Source organism: Tursiops truncatus, chromosome 19 (assembly GCF_011762595.2).
Source record: "Tursiops truncatus isolate mTurTru1 chromosome 19, mTurTru1.mat.Y, whole genome shotgun sequence".
Taxonomy (NCBI): Eukaryota; Metazoa; Chordata; class Mammalia; order Artiodactyla; family Delphinidae; genus Tursiops; species Tursiops truncatus.
Window position 1 is genome coordinate 30,574,278 of NC_047052.1, and position 23,008 is coordinate 30,597,285.

Here is a 23,008-nt window from a genome sequence, read left to right on the forward strand (position 1 = left end):
CCTTGGCAATCCTTCATCTGCTTTCTGTTTCTATGGATTTACCTATTCTGGGTATTTCATGGAAATGGAATCATACAATATGTGACCTTTTGTGTCTGGCTTCTTTCACTTAGCATAGTGTTGTTGAGGTTCATCCACATTGTAACATGTATCAGTACTTCATTCCTTTTTCGAGGCTGAATAATATTCCATTGTGTTAATAACCACTATTTGTTTGTCCATTTATCCATTGATGGACATTTGGGTTGTTTCTACCTTTTGGCTAAGTGAACATTGCTCCTATGAACATTTTGGTACAAACATTTGTTTGAGTACCTGCTGTCAACTCTTTGGGGTATAAATCTAGAAGTGCAATTGCTGGGTCATGTGACAATTCTACTTAATTTCTTGAGGAACTGACCAACTGCTTTTCATAACAACTGCACCATCCTACATTCCCACTAGCAACATTCAAGCATTCCAGTTTCTCCACATCCTTGCAACACTTGCAAAGATTTAAAATATTAAATTCTTAATAGTCATTCTTGTCAGGTGTGAGGTGGTACCTCATTATGGTTTTGATTTGTAGTTCCCTAGTGACTAATGATGTTGTACATCTTTTCATGTGCTTGTTTATAGAAAAAAAAAATTTTAGACAAGAATTCAGGGAGTATTGTACTAATGAGTCCTTCCTGAGGAATCTACTGGAAGACCACTTTTGTCCAACTAAGAGATGAATGAGGAAACTGTTTAAAAGACTGGTGGTAAGCACTGACTGTATTTAACTATAGATCTTAGACCAATGAAAGGTGGGGACAAGATGGAAGAATAGTATGTAGCAAATAATTATATGCTCTGGCAAAGTAGATATAACACCTTTTTTTTAAGAGGGGAAAAGGGAAAAAGAAATGGGAAAGTAGAATAATTCGTTTTGGTTTCACATAAATTATAGGTGAGAGTCAAAGATATCACTTAAAGCAGACATATCAGATAGTTGAAGCCTAAATAAAGAAAACATGGGCATTATGTAAAGATATTAGTGGAAAGATACTAAAACAAGAACCACAAATCATTCTAATCACCAACATTTTTTTAAAACTAAAAAACAAAACAAAACCCAGAGAATGAAAAACACATAGTAAACACAGCATAAAACAATAGGACAGAGATAAGATCAAGTATTTAAGTTGTAACAATAAATGTAAATGGTCTTAACTAACTTAGGAGAAAAGATTTTCAGATTGTCCTTCAAGGCGAAATTCAACTCTATACTGTAAGAGACACTCCTAAAACAAAGTGTAATAAAATTAAAAGGGTAGGTAAAATTATAACCAGGCAAATGCGCATAAAGAAATCAGAGATTGTGAACTTGTTATCTTGACAAGATGAAATTCATGGAGGGAATTGTTCTTAATGAGACAAAGAAGGACACTTTATATAACTAAAGGCCATAATTCACAGTGAAGATATAAAAGTTACTCATAACTATGTATCAAAGAACATAGCAGCAGCCTTCATACAGAATACAGAAGAGAAACATATGGAAATACATTTAGAAGAGACTTGTAAGATCCATTCTTAGTTCAAGACAAAGCAAATAGGCTAAATAAATAAATATATAGAAAATCTAAACAACATAATTCCAAGGTAGATCTTATAAACATATATTGAACTCTTCACCCTTATTAAAGAGAATATTTCTTCTTTTCAAATACACAAGAAACATTCATGAAAATTGACATGTGAGGTCACCAAGAAAACATCAGTAAGTTCTTTCAAATAAAAATAATGCAAACTAACAACATTATGTTATCACAATGCAATTAGACTGAAAATCAATAAAATCAAAAGGCACGAGGTCTTCTCCATCTGGAAAATTTTAAATTATCAAAAAATTCTTTAGTCAAAAGGGAAATATAAATGGAAACTGAACAATTTCTCTTAAAAATAATGATTCTAAAAACACTATATGTCAGTCTTTGAGATACAATTAAAACAAAGGTAAAAAGAGAATGCAATTCTCTTTAAAATTTAATCTATTTAAAATAGATTAAATATTTATAAGAATCAAAGTGAAAGTGTAACAATAAATGAATTAAATATCTATCTCAAAAATTAGAAAAGGAACAAAAAGGAAATCTAGAAAGTAGAGAGAAGGAAACAGCAAGGATAAAAGCAGAAATACTTGAGTTTAAAACCAAATAGTAGAAATAAATAAAAAGATCTTTCTTTGAAAAAAAATCAACAAAACAGATCTAATTATTATAAAAGAGAGAAAGCACAAGTACAGATTAAAACATGACAACTGGAGATTAACTACTGAATCAGTGGCTATTCTATTGATAAAATGTCAGGAATCTAAGTTGCACAATTCTATGCATATACATTTGAAAACCTAGATGAAGTGGATGATTTTCTAGAAAATACAGCTTAACAAAATTAACCCTAGTAGAGATAGAAAGCTTAAAAGATCAATTTCCATGGAAGAAATACAGTTATTAAAGAGTTAATCCAAAAAAGCACTAGACCCAGAAGGTTTTACAGATGAATTCTCATAGGCCTTCAAAGACTAGATAATTTTAATGCTATTCAAACTGTTTTAGAGATGTAAAAAGAAAGAAAATTTCCATAATCTTTTAAAGAAGTGAATATATCACTGTTTTGCAAACCCAATAAACACTGCACACACATACTCAAAAGAAAACTAGAAAGTAATCCCACATGAATATTGAAGCAAAAATCCCAAGTAAAATGTTACCAAATAGAATTGACCACCACATTTAACTATATATAAAATACACCATGATCAAGAGGTGTTTATTCCAGAAATGCAGTGTGGCTCAGAATGTCTAGAAACAGACCCAAATACATACAAGAAGTTGGCACAGCAAAGGTGGCTTATTAAATTAATGGAGAGAAGTAAGCTATTCAGTAATGATGTTGGAAGCAATGAAAGGGCATCTAGTAAAAAGAAATGATTGGATCCCTACTCATACGTTAAAGCATAATAGATTCTACAAATATATACATGTAAAAAATGAAACCATATTTGAACTAGAAGTAAATAAATAATTATTTTTGCAATCTCCAGTGGGGATAGCCTCTATAAGTAGGACACAAAATCCAGGAGGTATGAAATGAAATAATAATAACTTTGCTACAAAAAATAAAATTTTCTTCATAGCCAAAGAAAAAAAATCATAAAATCAAAAACAAATGAAAAACTTCGAAAAATATTTGCTAAAAATGGAGCAAATAGCTAATTTTCTTAATATATAAAGAGCTCCTAAAAACAGTAAGAAAAAGAACAACAATGTGTAGAAAAATGGGTAAAAATGTTATGAATAATTTACACAAAAGAAACTTCAACTGACTTAATGAAGTGAATATAACATTGTTGAATGTAATTATATTGATGATGGTATTAAACATGGAAAAGATACTCAACATGCTCATAATTAAAAAATGCAAATAAAAACCACAATGAGATATAATTTTTCAACTACCAGATTGACAAGATCAAAAATTTTATAGTGCTAGCAGGGCTATAGGGAACAGGCACATTCACATATTACTAGCAGGAGGGTAATTTCCCACAAACGCTGTGGTGATCAGTTTGGCAATTCTATCAAAATTTAACATACATGTCTTTTAATCCAGTAATTTCACTTTGAAGACATTATCCCAGAGATGTACTTGCAAATGTAAGAAATAATCTTGGACAACATTTTTATTTCATTATTTGTTTAAAAAGGAAAAATTGGAAATGCCCTAAATATCCAATTGGGAATTCATCCAATAAATTATGGATCTTATGGTCATGAAACTGAATATCATGCCACTATTTAAAAGATGACTTATATGGAATGCTCTCTAAGATATATTTTTGTTTGATTTTTGGCTTAAAACAACAGAAACTTACTTAGAGTTCTAGAGGCTAGAAGTCTGAAACCAAGGTGTTGGCAGGGCCATAGTCCCCATGAAGACTTCAGGGAAGAATCTGTTCCATGCCTGTCTCCTAGCTTCCGGTGGTTACTGGTAAGTCCTTGGCATTCCTTGGCTTGTAGACCCATCACTCCAGTCTGCTCCTGTCTCAACAGGGCATTCTCCTCTCTGTGTCTATGTGTTCCAAATACATTTTTAAGTGAAAACATAAGGTAAAGAACAGTTTATGCAATAAATTACATAAAAACATATACGTTGCTTCCATGTCCTGGCTATTGTAAATAGAGCTGTAATGAACATTTTGGTACATGATTCTTTTTGAATTATGGTTTTCTCAGGGTATATGCCCAGTAGTGGGATTGCTGGGTCATATGGTAGTTCTATTTTTAGTTTTTTAAGGAACCTCCATACTGTTCTCCATAGTGACTGCATGGATAAAGAAGATGTGGCACATGTATACAATGGACTATTACTTAGCCATAAAAAGAAATGAAATGGAGTTATTTGTAGTGAGGTGGATGGACCTAGAGTCTGTCATACAGAGTGAAGTAAGTCAGAAAGAGAAAAACAAATAGCGTATGCTAACACATATATATGGAATGTAAAAAAAAAAATTGGTCATGAAGAAACTAGGGGCAAGATGGGAATAAGTCATGAAGAACCTAGGGGCAAGATGGGAATAAAGACGCAGACCTACCAGAGAATGGACTTGAGGGTACGGGGACGGGGAAGGGTAAGCTGGGACAAAGTGAGAGAGTGGCATGGACATATACACATATACACTACCAAATGTAAAAATAGATAGCTAGTGGGAAGCAGCCACATAGCAAAGGGAGATCAGCTAGGTGCTTTGTGACCACCTAGAGGGGTGGGATAGGGAGAGTGGGAGGGAGGGAGATGCAAGAGGGAAGAGATATGGGGACATATGTATATGTATAACTGATTCACTTTGCTATAAAGCAGAAACTAACACACCATTGTAAAGCAATTATACTCCAATAAAGATGTTAAAAAAAACACATATGTAGGGCTTCCCTGGTGGCGCAGTGGTTGGGAGTCCGCCTGCCGATGCAGGGAACACGGGTTCGTGCCCCAGTCCGGGAGGATCCCGCGTGCCGCGGAGCGGCTGGGCCGGTGAGCCGTGGCCGCTGGGCCTGCGCGTCCGGAGCCTGTGCTCCGCAACGGGAGAGGCCACAGCAGTGAGAGGCCCGCGTACCGCAAAACAAAAACAAACAAACAAACAAAAAAACACATATGTAAATGTGCTTGAATATAAATAAAATATCTTTTGAACTATAAGAAGTTGATAAGTGGTAGCTTCTGGGAAACGGAATTGGCAGCTAGGGGAAGAGGTAGGAAAAAACCTTACTTTTTACTTTGCTTCCATTTGTGTATTACATACAGCTATATTGAGATAATATTTCACATACCATAAAGTTCATCCATTTAAACTATACAGTTAAGTGATTTTTATTTATTTATTTTTTTTTTGGCTACGTCGAGTCTTGGTTGCGGCACGGGATCTTCATTGCAGCATGCAGGCTCTCCGTTGCGGCACGCGGGCTTCTCTCTAGTTGTGGCTCATGGGCTCCAGAGTGCGTGGGCTCCATAGTTTGCGACACGCGGGCTCTCTAGTTGAGGCGCACGGGCTCAGTAGCCCCGCGGCATATGGGATCTTAGTTCCCCCACCAGGGATTGAACCCATGTCCCCTGCCTTGGAAGGCGGATTCTTAACCACTGGACCACCAGGGAAGTCCCTCAGTGATTTTTTTTTTTTTTTTTTTTTTTTTTTTTTTTTTTTGCGATACGCGGGCCTCTCACTGTTGTGGCTTCTCCCGTTGCGGAGCACAGGCTCAGGACTCGCAGGCTCAGAGGCCATGGCTCACGGGCCCAGCCGCTCCGCGGCATGTGGGATCTTCCCTTACCGGGACACGAACTCGCGTCCCGTGCATCAGCAGGCGGACTCTCAACCACAGCGCCACCAGGGAAGCCCCCTAAGTGATTTTTAACATATTCCAGAGTTCTGCAATGATCACCAAAATCAAATTTTAGAACATTTTCAGCACTCCAAAAAGAAAACACATATATTGGCTTAGCCAAAAGGTTTGTTCGATTTTTTCTGTAAGATGGCTCTGGTAGCACATAGTTGTCTTTAACTTCATTGAAACAATTTTGTTAGATTGTATGTGACAGCTGACATATCAGCATGCATTTTAAAAAAGACATCAAAATTGGTGAATTTTTGTGTAGCCATTTTAATATTGAAGATGGAAGGAAAAAAAGCAACAATTTTCGGCATATTATGCTTTATTATTTCAAGAAAGGTAAAAACACAACCAAAACGCAAAACAAAGATTTGTGCAGTGTATGGAGAAGGTGCTGTGACTGATCGAACTTGTCAAAAGTGGTTTGTGAAGTTTCGTGCTGGAGATTTCTCGCTGGACGATGCTCCTTTGTTGGGTAGACAAGTTGAAGTTGATAGCAATCAAATTGAGACATTAATTGAGAATGGTCAGCTTTATACCACGCGGGAGATAGCTGACATACTCAAAATATCCAAATGAGGCATTGAAAATCATTTGCACCAGCTTGGTTACGTGAATCGCTTTGATGTTTGGGTTCAACGTAAGTTAAGCAAAGAAAAACCCTTCTTAACCGTATTTCTGCATGTGATTCTCTACTTAAATGTAATGAAAACGTTCCATTTTTAAAACAAACTGTGACGGGCGATGAAAGGTGGATACCGTACAACAAGGTGGAACAGAAGAGATCGTGGGGCGAGAGAAATGAACCACCACCAACCACACCAAAGGGCAGTCTTCATCCAAAGAAGGTGGTGTTGTGTATATGGTGGGATTGGACGGGAGTCCTCTATTATGAGCTCCTTCCGGAAAACCACACAATTAATTCCAACAAGAACTGCTGCCAATTAGACCATCTGAAAGCAGCACTCCACGAAAAGCATCCAGAATTAGTCAAAAGAAAATGCATAATCTTCCATCAGGATAACGCAAGACCGCATGTTTCTTTGATGGCCAGGCAAAAACTGTTGCAGCTTGGTTGGCAAGTTCTGATTCATCCACCATATTCACCAGACATTGTACCTTCGGATTTCCATTTACTTCGGTCTTTACAAAATTCTCTTAATGGAAAAAATTTCAATTCCCTGGAAGACTGTAAAAGGCATCTGGAACAGTTCTTTGCTCAACAAGATAAAAAATTTTGGGAAGATGGAATTATGAAGTTGCCTGAAAAATGGCAGAAGGTAGTAGAATAAAAGGGTGAATACGTTGTTCAATAAAGTTCTTGGTGAAAATGAAAGATGTGTCTTTTATTTTTAAAAACTGAAGGCACTTTTTGGCCAACCCAATACGTAGCAATCATTCTCCATTCCCAGCTTCCCTACCCTCAGCCCCAGGTAACCACTAATCTACTTTCTGTCTCTGTGGATTTGCGTATTCTATATATTTCACATAAATGGAATCATAATATGTGGTTTTGTGACTGGCTTCTTTCATTAAATAACATTTTCAAGGTTCGTTCACATTGTAGCATGCATTAGTATTTCATTCATTTTTATTGCTAAATAATATTCCATTGTATGACTATAGTACACTTTGTTTATTCACTCATCAGTTGATAGATATTTTGGTTTTTTTCCCACTTCTGGGCAATTATGAATAATGCTGCTATGAACATTTGTGTACAAGTATTTCCGTGGAGGTATGTTTTCATTACTCTTGGGTATATACCTAGTTGTGGAATTTCTAGATTGTATGGTAACTATGTTTAACTTTTTGAGGAACTACCAGTTTTCCAAAGTGGCTACACCATTTTCCATTTATACATTTTGGATTTTTGAACCATGTGCTAATATTATCTATCTAAAATAATTAATTAAATGTTATTAAATAATAAATTAGAGCTATACCCATTGACTTAGAGAGATTTCTATTATGTATTGTTTATTTTAAAATATTTATTTATTTATTTATGCTGTGCCAGGTCTTAGTTGCAGCATGCGGGATATTCATTGGGCATGCGGGATCATTAGTTTCTGCGTGTGCAATCTTTTTAGTTGTGGCATACAGAATCTTTAGTTGCAGCATGCATGTGGGATCTAGTTCCCTGACCAGGTATCAAACCCAGGCTCCCTGCATTGGGAGCGTGGAATCTTAGCCACTGGACCACCACTAGGTGTGTTTGTTTGTTTATTGGCCATGCTGCATGGCATGTGGGATCTTAGTTTCCCAACCAGGAATCGAACCCATACCTGCAGTAGAAGTGAGGATTCCTAACCACTGGACTGCCAGGGAATTCTCAAAGAATTTATTTATATATTTATTTATTTATATTATGTATTATGAAGGATCTAAAGCAAGATACCATAAAGTAAGAGAAATATATATAATATGATCATACTTTTATAAATTGAAGAGCAAAAAATTTGTGTGTTCACCCATATGCAACTTGTATCAGTCATAAATGCTTTTGCGTACAAGAAAACAATAAACTAGACTAAGAGTGGTTTAAACAAATAGTGTTTTATTTTTCTTCCATGATTGGTAGTCTAGATGTAGACAGCTTCTAGCATTGGCTTGGTAGCTTAGTATGGTCTTGAAAGACCCAGATCCTTTCTATATGTCTACTCCACCATCTTTAATATGTTGACGTATCACTGCAAGGCCACAAGATGCCAATAGCACCTACAGGCATCATATGCGCATTCTACACAGGGAGAAGGGCAAAAGGGCAAACGAGTCAGCAAAACCCACCTAACTTCCACTAACATTTCATTGGCCAAAACTGGGTCACATGGCTACCTCTAGCTCCAAGGTAAGCCAGGAAATATGAGGAAAGGATTATCATGATTGCGTTGGGCCAATCGTGACCCATTGCCAGACTAAGCACCTTGTATCACAAATAGAATCAGGATTCTACTAGCAAAGAAGAATGGGAACATTGTCTGACACTATGTGTACATAAATACAAGATTATAGGAGAAGGGACAAACGTATGGAAGGATGCACGTCAGAGTGCTAACAACGATTTGGAAGGGTGGAGGGAGAAGAAAAGGGCAGGCGGGTGGGTGGGAGTATAAGAGTGATGCGTTAGTTAAAACCGCAACTAGGAATCAGAAACTAAACCCAAAAACCAGGACACATTCTAGCATACATTGAGTAGAACAAGGCCAACGTGAGAAACACTAAAGGAGGATGTATAACTTACCTCTTGGTAACATTGGTTTAGAGTTATCAGTTTCTTAAGAATGAGGAATTGGAGACTTGGAGACTGATGTCAGGAACCAACTGAATGTCTTTGGGTTTTATATTGATAAGTATAGTGATCTACAGTGAATGGAACAGATTTCTCGATTCAAAGAAAAATCAGTAGGAACTGCAAAAGAGTATACTTTGGAGCTCCAAAATCATTCTACAGGAATACAAAAGGGGACAAAATCGGGCATTCATATAGAAATAAAAGCTTCACAGGTTGGGAACAACAAAGTAAAACTTGACATGAAGTGTTTTAACAGAAGGGAATGTATGATGGGTGTCATGTAGTTTTTCAATGGCTAGAGATTCTCCGAGATCTCTTGCTCTGCTTTCCCCATCTGACCAAAAATTGATAGAGTCAGGGGCAGAGAATCTAAATCAGAACCAAAGTAGATGGGGTGCAAAGATACTGGATGCCTCTGGGGCCCCATCTCACATCCGTGCTGCCACATCTCAGATTCCAGCTGTGGCTTTGGTGGCCAGTTCTGTGACAGCTTCAACTCACTCCACTGTAACAGCATTTTGCCTGAGGTGTATACTGTGTTCTTTGCTGTGTGCTCTGCGACTTCTCTAAAGCTGTGAACACCTGTAGGAGTTTACTTAGCCTGTACACATGCTACAGCAATCCACTGCATGATTGAAATGATGACACCTTTGGGATCAGGCAATCCAGAGAGTGCTCATAAGATCTACAAACAAATGGCCCAAACTCCCATGCCACCTGACTGGGTTACACCAATGCCGTGTCCTTGACTCACACCTATGGTCTCATGGGTCAGGAAGGCCCTTTGCTACTACCAGATATCAGGGAGAAAAAAATCTTGAGTTTGATTTATGGATCAGTAGGCCCAGTTTGTTGATGTGAGCTCAAAATGGATTGCTGCCACACCAAGCCTCACTTAAGGATGCCCCAAAGGACAGGGATGGATGTGTGTGGGCTCAGATGATGGCCTCCCTTCACCACAGCTGGTCCTGGCAACTGCTCAGGCTGCCGGTAGCACAGACTAACACTGAGCCCTCTATATGGTACCATCTCTCAAAGAGACCAGCCAGCCACTGATAGCAGCTTGCTTATGGTGGACTTTTTCCACTTTGGAGGGGGCAGAAATTTGTTCTTCCTTGAATTGCTATCTCCTCTGGATATGTGTTTGTCTTCCCTGTCCACAATGCCTCCACCAGTACCACCATTGGAGGGATAACAGAATTTCTGATTTACCAAGATAACTAATGGGAACCTGCTGTATAGCACAGGAAGCTCAGCTCAGTATTCTGTGATGACCTAGATGGGTGGGATGGGGGTGGAGGTGGGGCGTTGAGGGAGGTCCAAGAGGGAGGGTATCTATGTACGCATATAGCTGATTCACTTCATTGTACAGCGGAAACTAACACAACATTGTAAAGCAATTACACTCCAATTAAAAAAAGAAAAACAGAATGTCTGATTTACCAGATGAGATCCCACATCACATTGCCTCCGCTCAAGGGATTCCTTTCACAGAAGAGGAGGGGTGACTGCTTCTACCAAATATTGCAGTGCCCAGAGGCAGCCACCCTCCGAGAACGAAGGAATGCCCTATTGCAGGCCCAGCTGAAGTTCCTTCTTAGAGACAACTGAGCAAGTTGAGGTACTGTCCTCCGGGATACAAATTATGTACTGAATCTCTAGCTAGCGTGGCCCTCTGTCCCCAATGGCTAAAATATATGACTCCAGAAACCAAAAGGTAGAAGCAGGAGTGTCCCCTTCACCACCACGCCCCATAACCCGATTGCAGAATATGTACTTCCCATGTCCGCAGTCTTAGGTTCTGTGAGGTCCTGTTTCCTGAGAGGGGAACCATTTCACCCAACACAGTAAGAGTCCCTCTGAAGCCACAAGTGTGCCATTATTTTGGGCTCTTCTTAATAGGCAGAAAAAAAAAAAAAAGAAATTACTAAATGTGGTGGATTAATGAGAGCCACAAACTCCCCCCATAAAGATAGGATCTATTTTTCCTCCCCCTTGTATCTGGGCTGTGCCCGTGACTACTTTGACCAGGAGAATACTGTGAAGGTGCTGCTGTGGAGGTTCCTGATGTCACCTTTAAGAAGTCCCCCATTTCCTTGGAGTTCTTCTTCACTTAACTGATCCATCTGAGCTCACTGGCTGATAAACACCCCGGCTGTGGTACCTCTTGGATCAGGAATGCCAACCTCTCTTCCCAAAGTTCTCCTTGACATGTGTTTCGCCGGAGGCCAACTCCTTGGCATGTGACTCTCTTGTCACTATCACCGTCATTTCTTGCCATGGCATAGCCACTCCTAGTACACATCCTCACGATTAACATGTCTGCAGAGTATAGTCATTAGCAGCTGTGGTTTCTGCTGCTGGGAACAGTGAAGGAGGGCATCATTCTATAGAACACTATTACTAGTTTCCAAGGGAATGGAAAAACACCTGTGTTGCTAACTACCTGGCTTTCAGTTCAAGCAAAATGTCAGGGACGGCAGCTCAAAGAGTGGTTTCTGCCTGCTAATCCCAAGTCAGGACTCACGTATGCAGCCTAATCTATTTCTACTGCAGACATCTCACTTGAAATAGCTTCAGTATTTACAAAGTAATCGTAAATATATATGTTTTCATATTACATGTCCATGGGAATGATTTACATGGAAGGATTCTCAAATGCCGAGTAAAACATTACCATGGAGCTCTAGCTGATATAAAATGATTGCTTTTATGGCAGTTGACATCCCACTTTGGGTTAGTCTTATTATTGTCATTGTTTTTGTTACTAAAACCAGTGACACAGCATCAAAGGCATGATCCATGAAAGAAATCACTGATAAGCTGGATTTCATTAAAATTTAAAACTTCTGCTCTGAGAAAGACACTGTCAAGAGAATGAAAAGATAAACCACAGACTGGGAGAAAATATTTGCAAAAGAGATATCTGATAAAGGACTGTTATCCAAAATATACAAAGAACTCTTCAAACTCAACAATAAGGAAATAAACCACCCAATTTAAAAATGGGCCAGAGATCTGAACAGACACCTCACCGAAGAAGATAGACAGATAGGTGGTAAGCATATAAAAAGATGCTCTACATCATATGTTACTATAAAACAACAAATTAAAATAACAGCAAGTTACCACTATACACTTGCTAGAATGGCCAAAATCTGGAAAACTGACAGCACCTAATGCTGACAAGAATGTGACACAACAACTCTCAAGCATTTGCTGGTGGAATGTTTGCAAGACAGTGTGGCAGTTTCTTACAAAGCTAAACGTATTCTTACCATACAACCCAGCAATCAAGCTCCTTGATATTTACCCAAGTGAGTTGAAAACATATGTCCACACAAAAACCCATATACGGATGTTTATAGGAGCTTTATTCATAAATGCCAAAACTTGGAACAACCAAGATGTCCTCAATGGATGAATGGATAAATAAACTGTGGTACATTCAGACAATGGAAAGTTATTCGGTACTAAAAAGAAATGAACCATGAAAGCCTTGAAAAGACACAAAGAAAACTTAAATGCATATTACTAAGTGAAAGAAGCCCATCTGAAAAGGCTACATACTGTTCGATTCCAACTATATGGTATCCTATAAAAGGCACAACTATGGAGACAGAGAAAAGATCTGTAGCTGCCAGGAGTTAGCGGGGGAAGGAGGGATGAATAGGTGGAGCACAGAGGATTTTAAGGGCAGTGAAACTACTCTGTATGATACTATAATTGTGGACACATGTCATTATACATTTGTCCAAATCCATAGAATGTACAACACCAAGAGTGAACCCTAATGTAAACTATGGACTTAATGATGTGTCAATGTAAGTTCACCGAACGTAATAAATGTACCACTCAGGGGCTAAATGTTGATGGCAGGGGAGACTGTGCATGTGCAGGGGGAATGGGGGAAGACAATTTTGTACTCTCTGTACTTAGCACTCAATTTTGCTATGAACCCAAAACTGCTCTAAAAAATAAAGTCTATTTTTAAAACTACGGTATAGCCTACCATTTTTTCCTCACATTCTGCTTCTTTGAAGCCCTGGAGCTGTTTAGTTATTAAGAAGCTCTTTCATATAAGAGTCTTGGGTGACAGTAGAAAAGTATAGCTTCAATCTGTATGAAAACAGAGATAGCTGAGTCCACTGAACGAGGTTCGCCACTTCTCCTCCTAACTGACCACATGTCCATAATGAGGCCAACTTCCTGGACATTTCACCTCCACCTGAATATGAGCATATTTGACTAAATGGTTCTAAAATCACCTGCACCTTGAAAGTGTGATTCTTTTATTTTTATTTTCCATTTTTTATTTCCAGAGTCAGAAGCTGGTAAGGTTTCAGGGCCATTGTCACACTGGACCCAATTAATCTAGAGAGAACTTAACTTTGGAAGTCAGGCAGTAACTTGTAGTGGATAAATAAGAGGAAAGATGTTGCAGGACCAGAGACATCAGCCAGCAAACCTGGCAGCACCCTGTCCTCCACAGAGGAGAGACTCAGAGCTGACAGAAGATCCCTTGTGATTTACACAGAGAGGTTCTCAAGCACACATTCCTCCCCAGTAAGGGAAGAATCGAATGATTCAGTATGGATATTCTGAAGGGACACAGCTAGAACACAAGACACACAGAGAAAATCTTTATGAAATGGAAGGAAAAAGAACTGTGAATGTTTATCAGATTTTATATTCTTAAAAAGTAAAAAGAGGATTACACTGTGGTAATGGCAGAATAACAACTAAACTGACCTCTGGATAAATATATTAAAAAAACCAAATATATGAATGCGCTGGAGAAAGTCCCAAAGCAGGTAAAAACTAGAGAAATATCTCTCTCTCTTCTCTGTCTCGCTCTCTGTCTCACTCTGTCTCTCTGTCCTCTGTCTCTCTCTCTCTCTCTCTCTCTCTCTCTCTCTCTCACACACACACACACACACACACACACACACACACACACACACACACACACACACACAGCTCTTTGCCTGAGGGCAGACCTTAGTCAGCTACCATGCATCTGGGTAAACCTCAAACGCTTAGTCTCACAGACATGAATAATCAGAGGAGTTTAGGGTGACCACAGCAGTTAGAAAGCGGGAAGCTGGGGGAACATCATGAAAAGAAGAGATCCACAGAGCGGGAGCCCTAAATTTAGTGTATAAACTCTGCTCAGATCTCTGGCTGCCTCTGACCTACACGCGCATGGGGCAGATTTCAAGCAGTCCAACTAAGGATAAAAGAACCAAACTGAGATTTCAGTTGCTGTCCACCACAGAAGACGTACAATTTGGAGTTTGAATTCACCCAAATTAACTGCTCATTAAGTAGACACACAAACAAAAAAGAAATCAAGAATCTTCAGAGGAATATGATGAATTCACAGTCTTTACAACATATCACTCATAATATTCAGGATATTATCCAAAATTACCAGACCTACAAAGACATAGGAAAATGTGATCCATACTCAAGAGAGAAGGTAACCAATTGGAGACACTAACCCTAAAATGACCCAGAAGTTGGGATTCTCAGACAGGGTTTTAAAGCAGCTATTATAACTATGCTCAGTAATGTAAAGAAAAATGTGCTTGTGTAACAAAGGAACAAATAGGAAATCTAGGCAGAGAAATAGAAACAATTAAAAAGAACCAAGTGGAAATTCTAGAACCAAGAATTAAAATCCAAAATTAAAAATGGACAGCTGATTGTAGATAACAAAAGAGAGTTAGTGAGATTAAAAATGTATCAGTAGACACTACTCTATGGAGCACAGTGAAAAAATTTTCAAAAGTGAACAAAGCCTCAGTGATCTGTGGTAAAATATGATAAAAAAAATCTAGTATACATGTAATTGGAATCCTAAAAATAGAGGAGAGATGAAATGGAAAAAATATTTGAAGAAACCAAACCAGGATATATAAAGGTAAACCACACCTATCATTATCATAGTCAATCTGCTGAAAGCTAAAACTACAGAGAGAACCTTGAGCGGCCAAAGATAAATGACATATTACATGTAGGGGAAGAATGCTACAAATGATCTCTGGCTTATCATTAGAAAAAAATGGAGGCCAGAAAACAGGGAAATCACATCTTTAAAATGCTGAGAGAAAAAAATGCCAACTCACAATTCTACATCAACAAATATCCTTCAAGAATAAGACAAAGTGAAAATATTTTCTATAAATAAAAGGTAAGAGAATTTGCTACCAGCAGACCTGTACTACAAAAGGAAGTTCTTCAGGCCCGAGGGAAGCAATACTGAATAGAAAGTAGCCATTAAACTTGCCATTAATAATGTAAAAGACTTCTGACTGAACATCACCATCATGGAGGTAATGAAATATTACATAATTGTTGGTGCTCTTCACCAAATATTTCTGATTTTCCTCCTTTAGGCATATGGTAGAATTGCCAATTCCACTTATTGTAGTTGAGTGTGGTCATATAACTTGCTTTAGTCTACAGCATGTGGCAGAAACTTTATCGAACTGTACAGTATGCTTCATTTTCTGTTTTTCCAGCCCTAGCAGTCATGAAAACACAGAGATAGCATAGACTAGGTCTTGAGTCTTCCCACAAATCATCTCTTAGACAATAATTCATTTCCACCACCAGTCAACTGTGAGATCCTGCCTGGACCCCTTCCGCTCAGTCTCATTTTCCTTACAGTAAATGGAGTTGGTGTAGGGAAGCGGTCCCCAACCTTTCTGGCACCAGGGACCAGTTTTGCGGAAGACAATTTTTCCACGGAAGGGGGACGGGGGTGGGGCTGGGGAATAGTTCAGGCGGTAACGCGAGCAATGGGGAGCGGCAGATGAAGCTTTGCTCACTCGCCGCTCACCTCCTGCTGTTCAGCCCGGTTCCTAACAGGCCGAGGACCAGTACCGGGCCACGGCCCACGGGTTGGAGAGCCCTGGTATAGGGCAACGAAGATGGGGACTGTAACCTCCAAGATCCCGTCTGGCTCCAGCGCTCTGTAATTGCAGGACTCTGAGAATAGGTACACATCCCTCTAGTCACAAATCCTGGAATTCTGTCTATTTCTTGGTTTGCTGACTGAAGAGGTTTCAAAAAGCTGCAATATGTGATGGCACCCAACGCAAGCTTTAATAATTAAAAAGCAGGGCGGAGCTGGTGTTGACCAAGATGCAAAACAAAATACATCTATAAAAGAAATGGGCCCCACTCAAAGACATAAATCATGCTTCCTGCTCATATATTTCCCGCTGTACTTTCCCTGAAGCTTTGTTGTTCATTTTTCTCACCATCAGTAAGTAAAAATTGTTTGTTACATGTGTAACGACTTAGTGTTTTCCCTTCTGAACCATGGTGCTCTCTAGTTAAGGGGCACATATTCTTTGCACCTGTTCTGATTGTCATTGGTGTTATTAAAGAAAAAGCCTTTCCACTTGGGTTTATTCAGAGAGGGTTAACATCTGATTTTACATGGAACTATTTAAAAGAAAAAAAAAGCAGCGTGTCCTGAAGCGCTTCTAGCATCGGGTGTGGAAGTATTTGATGTCCTGGTGCTTGTTCATAAAAGAATGTTGTTTTGAAATGTGCAGTGAAGTCAGGGAACAGAGACCCAAAGAAAGTTCCCATAGACATCAAATCAAATCAACCCCCTCCCCAAAATACTTCCCTCTCGGACCACAGGGCCCCTTGGCTCTGTGCCCACCATCTGTGCTCAGGGAGGCCCCAGCCTGGCTGCCTGGAGGGATGTGTGAATATGGGCTTGTCCTAGTCAGGGCACTGATAAAGGTCATTCGTGTACCAGGACCCACAGTACCGAGGCCGCCCCAGTGGCCTGGAAGACACCTCACTGTCAAGGAAACCAAACATACACCAACCACAATCCTCCAACTCAGCTTTAGTCAGCTCACCTTCCCCTACAAAATAAGACCCACGCACCTTGTAAGGAAAGCCCTGACCAGCCAATCAGGCACTGCTTCTGCATCGCCTCTTCTAACATCTATAGAACTCCCTGTTGCCCAAAATCCCTTGGGAAGAGTGCCCCACTGCTTGTGAGGCACGGTACTCCCCCAGTCCATGGATTATTTTCCCTTGAATAAAGGAATCAAACTTGTTACTAAATTGTTTAATTTTTGTCACTTCACAGCACGAACGGGCAGGAGGAGAGACATTTGTCAATGGTGAACCAGTCTCTGAAGGTGGTCTGCAAGAATGTATCACCCAGGTAGCAGCCCTTCCCCATGAACCCATGGTTCGTGGATTACACAGGCTCCGGACGCGCAGGCTCAGCTGCCATGGCTCACGGGCCCAGCCACTCCGCGGCATGTGGGATCTTCCCGAACCGGGGCACGAACCCGTGTCCCCTGCATTGGCAGGCGGACTCCCAACCACTGCGCCACCAGGGAAGCCCAAGGTAAGTCATATTTTAATGCAAGTATTTAAGAACCATAGATTAATGCAAAAAAACCATGATGAATGAATTATCAACATTTTAAGTAAAGACAGGATCCGTAACAATGCATTGCTCGGTCATACTGCAGCCTGAGGTAAAAGGAATACACTGGCTCTGTCTTTATTTAAAATTTTGATATTTCGTTCATCATAGACCTCTGTATTTTGATTGTTTAAATGTTGAATTAAAATACGATTTATCTTTAGGGCGTGCCCTGAAATGTGCCCAAGGCAGTGCCTCACCTGCCTCACCCTGTCCCAGCCCTGACCCACACACTCTGCAGTGACAGGATCGGCCTCCCATCCACCCTCCCACACTTTCAAAAGTCACCTTTCCCAGGTGGTGGAGGAAGACAGGGTTTGTTAAGAATCTGTTCCCTGTCAGTGGTCACTGCAGCCCGACCCTCTGTTGTCATTCATCTCCTCATGTCTGTCCGTTCCGGCCTTGGGCCTCTCCGGTGTGTCAGGAGTTGCACCAGCATCTCCCAAGCACACTATTGTATGTGACCAACTTTTACTTACTTAAGGTCTTGGGCAGAGCAGATCAGAGAGGCAACAGGTGATGACAGTCCATAATTACTGCACTAAGAAGAAACAGCTCTAAGTTGGAAGTTGCTAGTCCTCAGTTTTCCTAGATCTCATCAGCCATTGCCTCCCGGCAACACAAGACATTACTGGGGGTGGGGGACTCTTCACTCCCATCTCTTTTTCTAGGACCGCAAACTCCTCGAGGTCTCAACAAGGTAAGTCCATAAATCCTTTCACTTGTGCACAACCGAACTCTTCTTTGTCTAAACCTCCTCATCTACCTTGTGGCCCTGGTCACACCTTTCTCAGTCCCGCAGGCCCATGAAAGGGGTCTCTCCAAATACCAGAAGCGTTTTACCTCTGTGTGGAACTCTCCCAAGGGGCCAAGGGGCTGCAAAAGTGGCAACTTTTGCGCCAACCTTTCTTCTCCTCCTGTATTAAATCAAACACAGGATTTAATGGCCCATGCACAGGTCTGAGAGTCACCGTAGTAAGGGCTGTCTCTTTCATCGCGGTCCTCAGCTCCACGACCTGGGCCTGGCACGGGGCAAATGCTGGATGGAGCTGTCATGTCCATCAGGCGGTGGAGGGTGGGGGTGGAATCACTCCCAAGCACGCGGCCGCCATGCTGCTCATTCTAAGACTCCTTTGGTTCCAGAGTCCCAAGTGGCTTTCAGGAAGGATCTAGTCCACCCCCTCCTCCCTGAGTACTGCTTGTGCCCCAGCTCCCTCTCTCTCCCCCACATTAAGGCTCCTCCCCAGAAGATGCTCAGCTCCTGATGCCACAGCACAGAGCCAAAGCCCCCGAGTCTGAGACAGGAGAAGAGCCTGGGTTCGCATCCCAGCTCCCCCTGCGCCCTGGCAGCACGACCCGTGCCCATTTCATCGTCTCTCTGGGCATCAGTTTCCACCTCTGCAGACTGAGGATCATAAATAGTACTACCTCCGGTCACCATGGCTGGGGGGCTTAACCAAGCTATCCCACGCTGCACGCTCAGGAGAGCGCCTGGCACACGGTAAGCGCACGTGCACGTCAGCCACTCCTGCGACCTCCTGGCCTGGGGGGGACTTTATTTTTCAGGGTGAAGGAGGCAGACAGAGCAGCAGGTCGTCTTAGCGTGCCTGAGACCCTGGGCTGGGGTGCTCTCCCATTCACCCTTGGTTGCATGGGGTCTTTCCATTCCCAGCAGCACTAGAAGACCGGGAGGCCCCTGGAAAAAGATCCCTCTGCTCCAGAGGAGAAGAATCTTGAGGTTTTCAAGTGTAAACGACCTTTAAGGCTGGAGCAAGGGGAGTCAAGTGTGCACACACATCACTTGAAACAGATCCCTGGCTTCAGAGACAAACCCCAAACTCCCTGGCCGCAGGCCGGGCCTGGAATGGAGTCTGTCTAATGATAGCAATGCAAAGAGGCAGAAAGCCTGCCTTCTTAAGTGTTCGCATAAAACTTGGGCTTTAGAGCATTTTTTTATTTCCAGAGAAGAAGTCTTTGTGGGTGTACTGGGTCAAGGATGGCTTTTCAAAGCGTGCCCCACACCCCATATGGAAGAGCGCCTCAGGGAGGGCTAGGTTCCTGCAGAATACTTCACAGTAGGAGGGAAAAGGGGAACACCCCCTGTCTGTCCTCCAGGTCAGTGAGAATTCCTCAGCTTGCTTAAGCCCCAGAGACCAGCTTCAGCTGTTGGACCCACCCCATGTTCTACCCCCAGCCCTACCTTCCTGCCCCCCATCCTTTACTGGCTTGAAAGATGCTATCAGAGTCCAGAGCCTCCATGTGGGCCCCAAAGGAACAGCTGGGACTCAGCCAGCCAGCACCATCACCTCCCAGGCAGCAAACAGGACCCCAAGACGCAGACTGACATAAGCTTTTTACAAACCTCTCCGGAGCCAGCTGGCCTTCCCTACTTCAGAACCAAATGCCAGGAAACTCCGGCTGGCCCGCCAAGCCCCCAGGACTGCGGGATGAAGGACTTGCTGACATGTGCCTTTGTCCTTCACTGCTCCGCTCCCCCGCCCTCCCTGCCTGCACGGTGCACCACAGCTCAGCAGAGCCAACTGAGTCCACGCAGCCCTTAACGCAAGGCTGAGAAAGCCAGCCAGCAGATCGCTGGTTTCCCGCAATGCCCATTCTCCAACACATTGCTGGGAATACACTGGATGGTCCTGGATCCAAGCAGCCATCCCAGACCCACTCCTGGTCAAAAAAGGAGACGGGTCAAGTCTTCCAACCAAAGGCCACCGCTCATTTCTTGGTGAAAGCTGTGCTCCGCAGTCTCCCAGGATGCTCTCTGCTTTTCTTCCCTCTTCTTCTCCTCAAGGGGCATCATCACAATTTCTGGGACCCAACAGACCTGGACCACCTTAGGCCCCAGGCTTCCATCGGTATCACAGCCCGTCAGTGTCACGTGCAACAAATGAGAGCAATTGAGAAGAAAGCAAGATCTTCATCGGGGTTCTTGGGAAAAAACAGCTGACGAGATCCCAGGCTTACACACCGCAGAACTGCTTGCTATCCATTCCTCCACCTCTCCCGTCTCTCCCCGCTTCTCCCACAGGCTCCAGGCACCAAAACAGGCTTAAGTCTCTTCTTTCTCCTCTCTCTCTCAAAACCTCTCTCCCTACCTCGCCAGATCTGCTTCCACCCCAGAAATCTTGCCTTTAAACTCTCCCTACTGCAGGCTGCTTCTGCAGCCCATTCTAATCCCCACATCAAAAGGCCCAACAGCCTTGGCAAGCACCGCATTTCCCAGCTCCCCACCCCATGACTCCCAACTTCTATGATTTTGCCTGTCTTTACTGCTGTCACCCCTTAACCTGTCACGTGCAAGCACGTCTCCTAATGATGCAAAAAGACCCAAACACCTCAATTCTGGAAGCTTACCAAAGGTCAAGCATTTACTTATCCATTAAAACTCTCTGTGCTAGAGCAATTTACATTTGTATTTGCAAGGAAAACATAACTAGCCCAGCAGATAGCAATTTATGGCTTTTCTCTATTAACTCAAGCAGGCAAAAAGGAAGCCCCACCGGCCATGCAAAAGAAGTCCCCCTGGTCTTTCTCCCTCTACCAAAGAAAACAAAGAAAAGAAACCCTGCATCACCGCCACTCCCCACCCCCAGTTTGGGCCGATCTCACTTTAAGAGTTTTGGGAGGCCTGGGCTCTGTGAGGAGGGAGCACACTTCAGGACTGAAAGTTTCCATGGCTTGGATCGTCAAAGTCCAGCGTTCCTGTAGGTTTTGACTTGAGCTGAGGTCAGTGCAGGACGAGGGAGGGAAATGGGCTTAAATGCTGACTTCCTGGAAGGTCTTTTCCATTTTGTAATGTCGGCCGTGGGTCAGACCGTCTCAGGGAATAAGCTGTAAGTGGAGGTGAGTCTTTCCATATGTCTCACATGAAAATTGAAAACGATCAGCTAATGTAGTCCAGAATCCCTTCGAAACATTTGTATTGTTTCAAGAAAAGAAAAGGAAAAATGTAAGCCCAGCTGAACTTCACGGGGTTTCTAATTAAAAGGTACAAAGCAGGAGGAAAACTCACCCCCGAAATTAAGTCAAAGGGAGACCTCAGTGTGCAACAGGTGGGACTGTGAGTCCAAGTGGACATTTAATAAGCACAGTCTGATAAGGGTGGTGGCATACTATAGCCAAGGAATTCTAAAATTGTTTGATGGGAGAAGAGAGGCTGGTGAACTCCTGAGAGATCATTTAAAATAATTTTCTCAGTACTTACTATGGGATTTGACATATACAGTGCAAGAAACGTTGGGGAAGATAATGGACAGCCATTCCCTCCCAGGACTGGCACTACACAGTGGAGTAGCAGACAATAGTCCCCTATTCCCTGCCCCTCAATACAGTCCCTCCCACAGATATATGAAATCCACTATTAGACATTCTTTCCTTTGGATTAAACATTGTTAACAATCATGGGTAGAGAACACATTTCTTCCAAATCCCCCAAAGACTAAGAGTTACATTTTATTTCCATTCTGTTGTGGTGCTTCTACAGGAGAGCGTGGAGGTATTTAGTTTCAGAATGACTCAGGTAATTTTTTTTTTTATTTCTAATTACCAAAGTGATACATGCTATATTGAGTGAAATGCTGTAATGTCTTGGGTTTGCTTTAAAATAAGACAGAAGGTGAGGGAGTAGGTGGGGATACAGATGAAATAAGACTGAGCTGATCACGGTTGAAGTTGAGTGATGGGTGCATGGGAGTATGTTAGCCCATACTCTCTACTCTTATATATGTTTGAAATTTTCCATAACAGAAAGCATATTTTTAAGAAAGGAAAACAATAAGACTGCAATAAAATAGTAATATGTCTTGTTGCATAATATCCACAAATTATTAAAAATTATTTTTAAAAATTTAATCTGGAGGGACTTCCCTGGCGGTCCAGTGGTTAAGACTCTGAGCTCCCAATGCAGGGGGCACAGGTTCAATCCCTCACCAGGGAACTAAGATCCCACCTCCCGAACGATGTGTCCCCCAAAATTAATTTAATTAATTAAAAGTCTTATTAAAAAAATTTAACCTGGAAAGTTAGTCATCTATAATACTATTCCCCATCCCCACCCAGAGATTACTGCTGTCAACAGCTAGTGTCTGTTCTACCAGATTTTTTTTTCAATCCTAGAATTCTAAAGTCAAAAAGAACCTTAGAAGCTGTCTAAGGCCCAGTGTCTTCACCTGTGAGGGAGCCGAGGGCCAGAGAGGGCAGGTGAGTGTGAGGCGGGCTCCAAACTGGAGTCCACATCCCCTGCCCCACGGTCAGTCTCCCCTGAACCTCGGCAGAGGTGTTTTTCCAAAGCCCACACTTGGTTACTTCCCTAGTTCACGG

General features: G+C 41.8%; 1 long non-coding RNA gene across 1 annotated transcript; it reads left to right on the forward strand.

Moving 5' to 3' along the window:
- Positions 1-623: 623 nt before the first annotated feature.
- LOC141277219 (uncharacterized) lies at positions 624-17,588 on the forward strand. The gene is made up of 3 exons (XR_012328263.1): positions 624-743; positions 3,894-4,017; positions 17,330-17,588. It is a non-coding gene; the product is annotated as an uncharacterized lncRNA (long non-coding RNA).
- Positions 17,589-23,008: the final 5,420 nt, after the last annotated feature.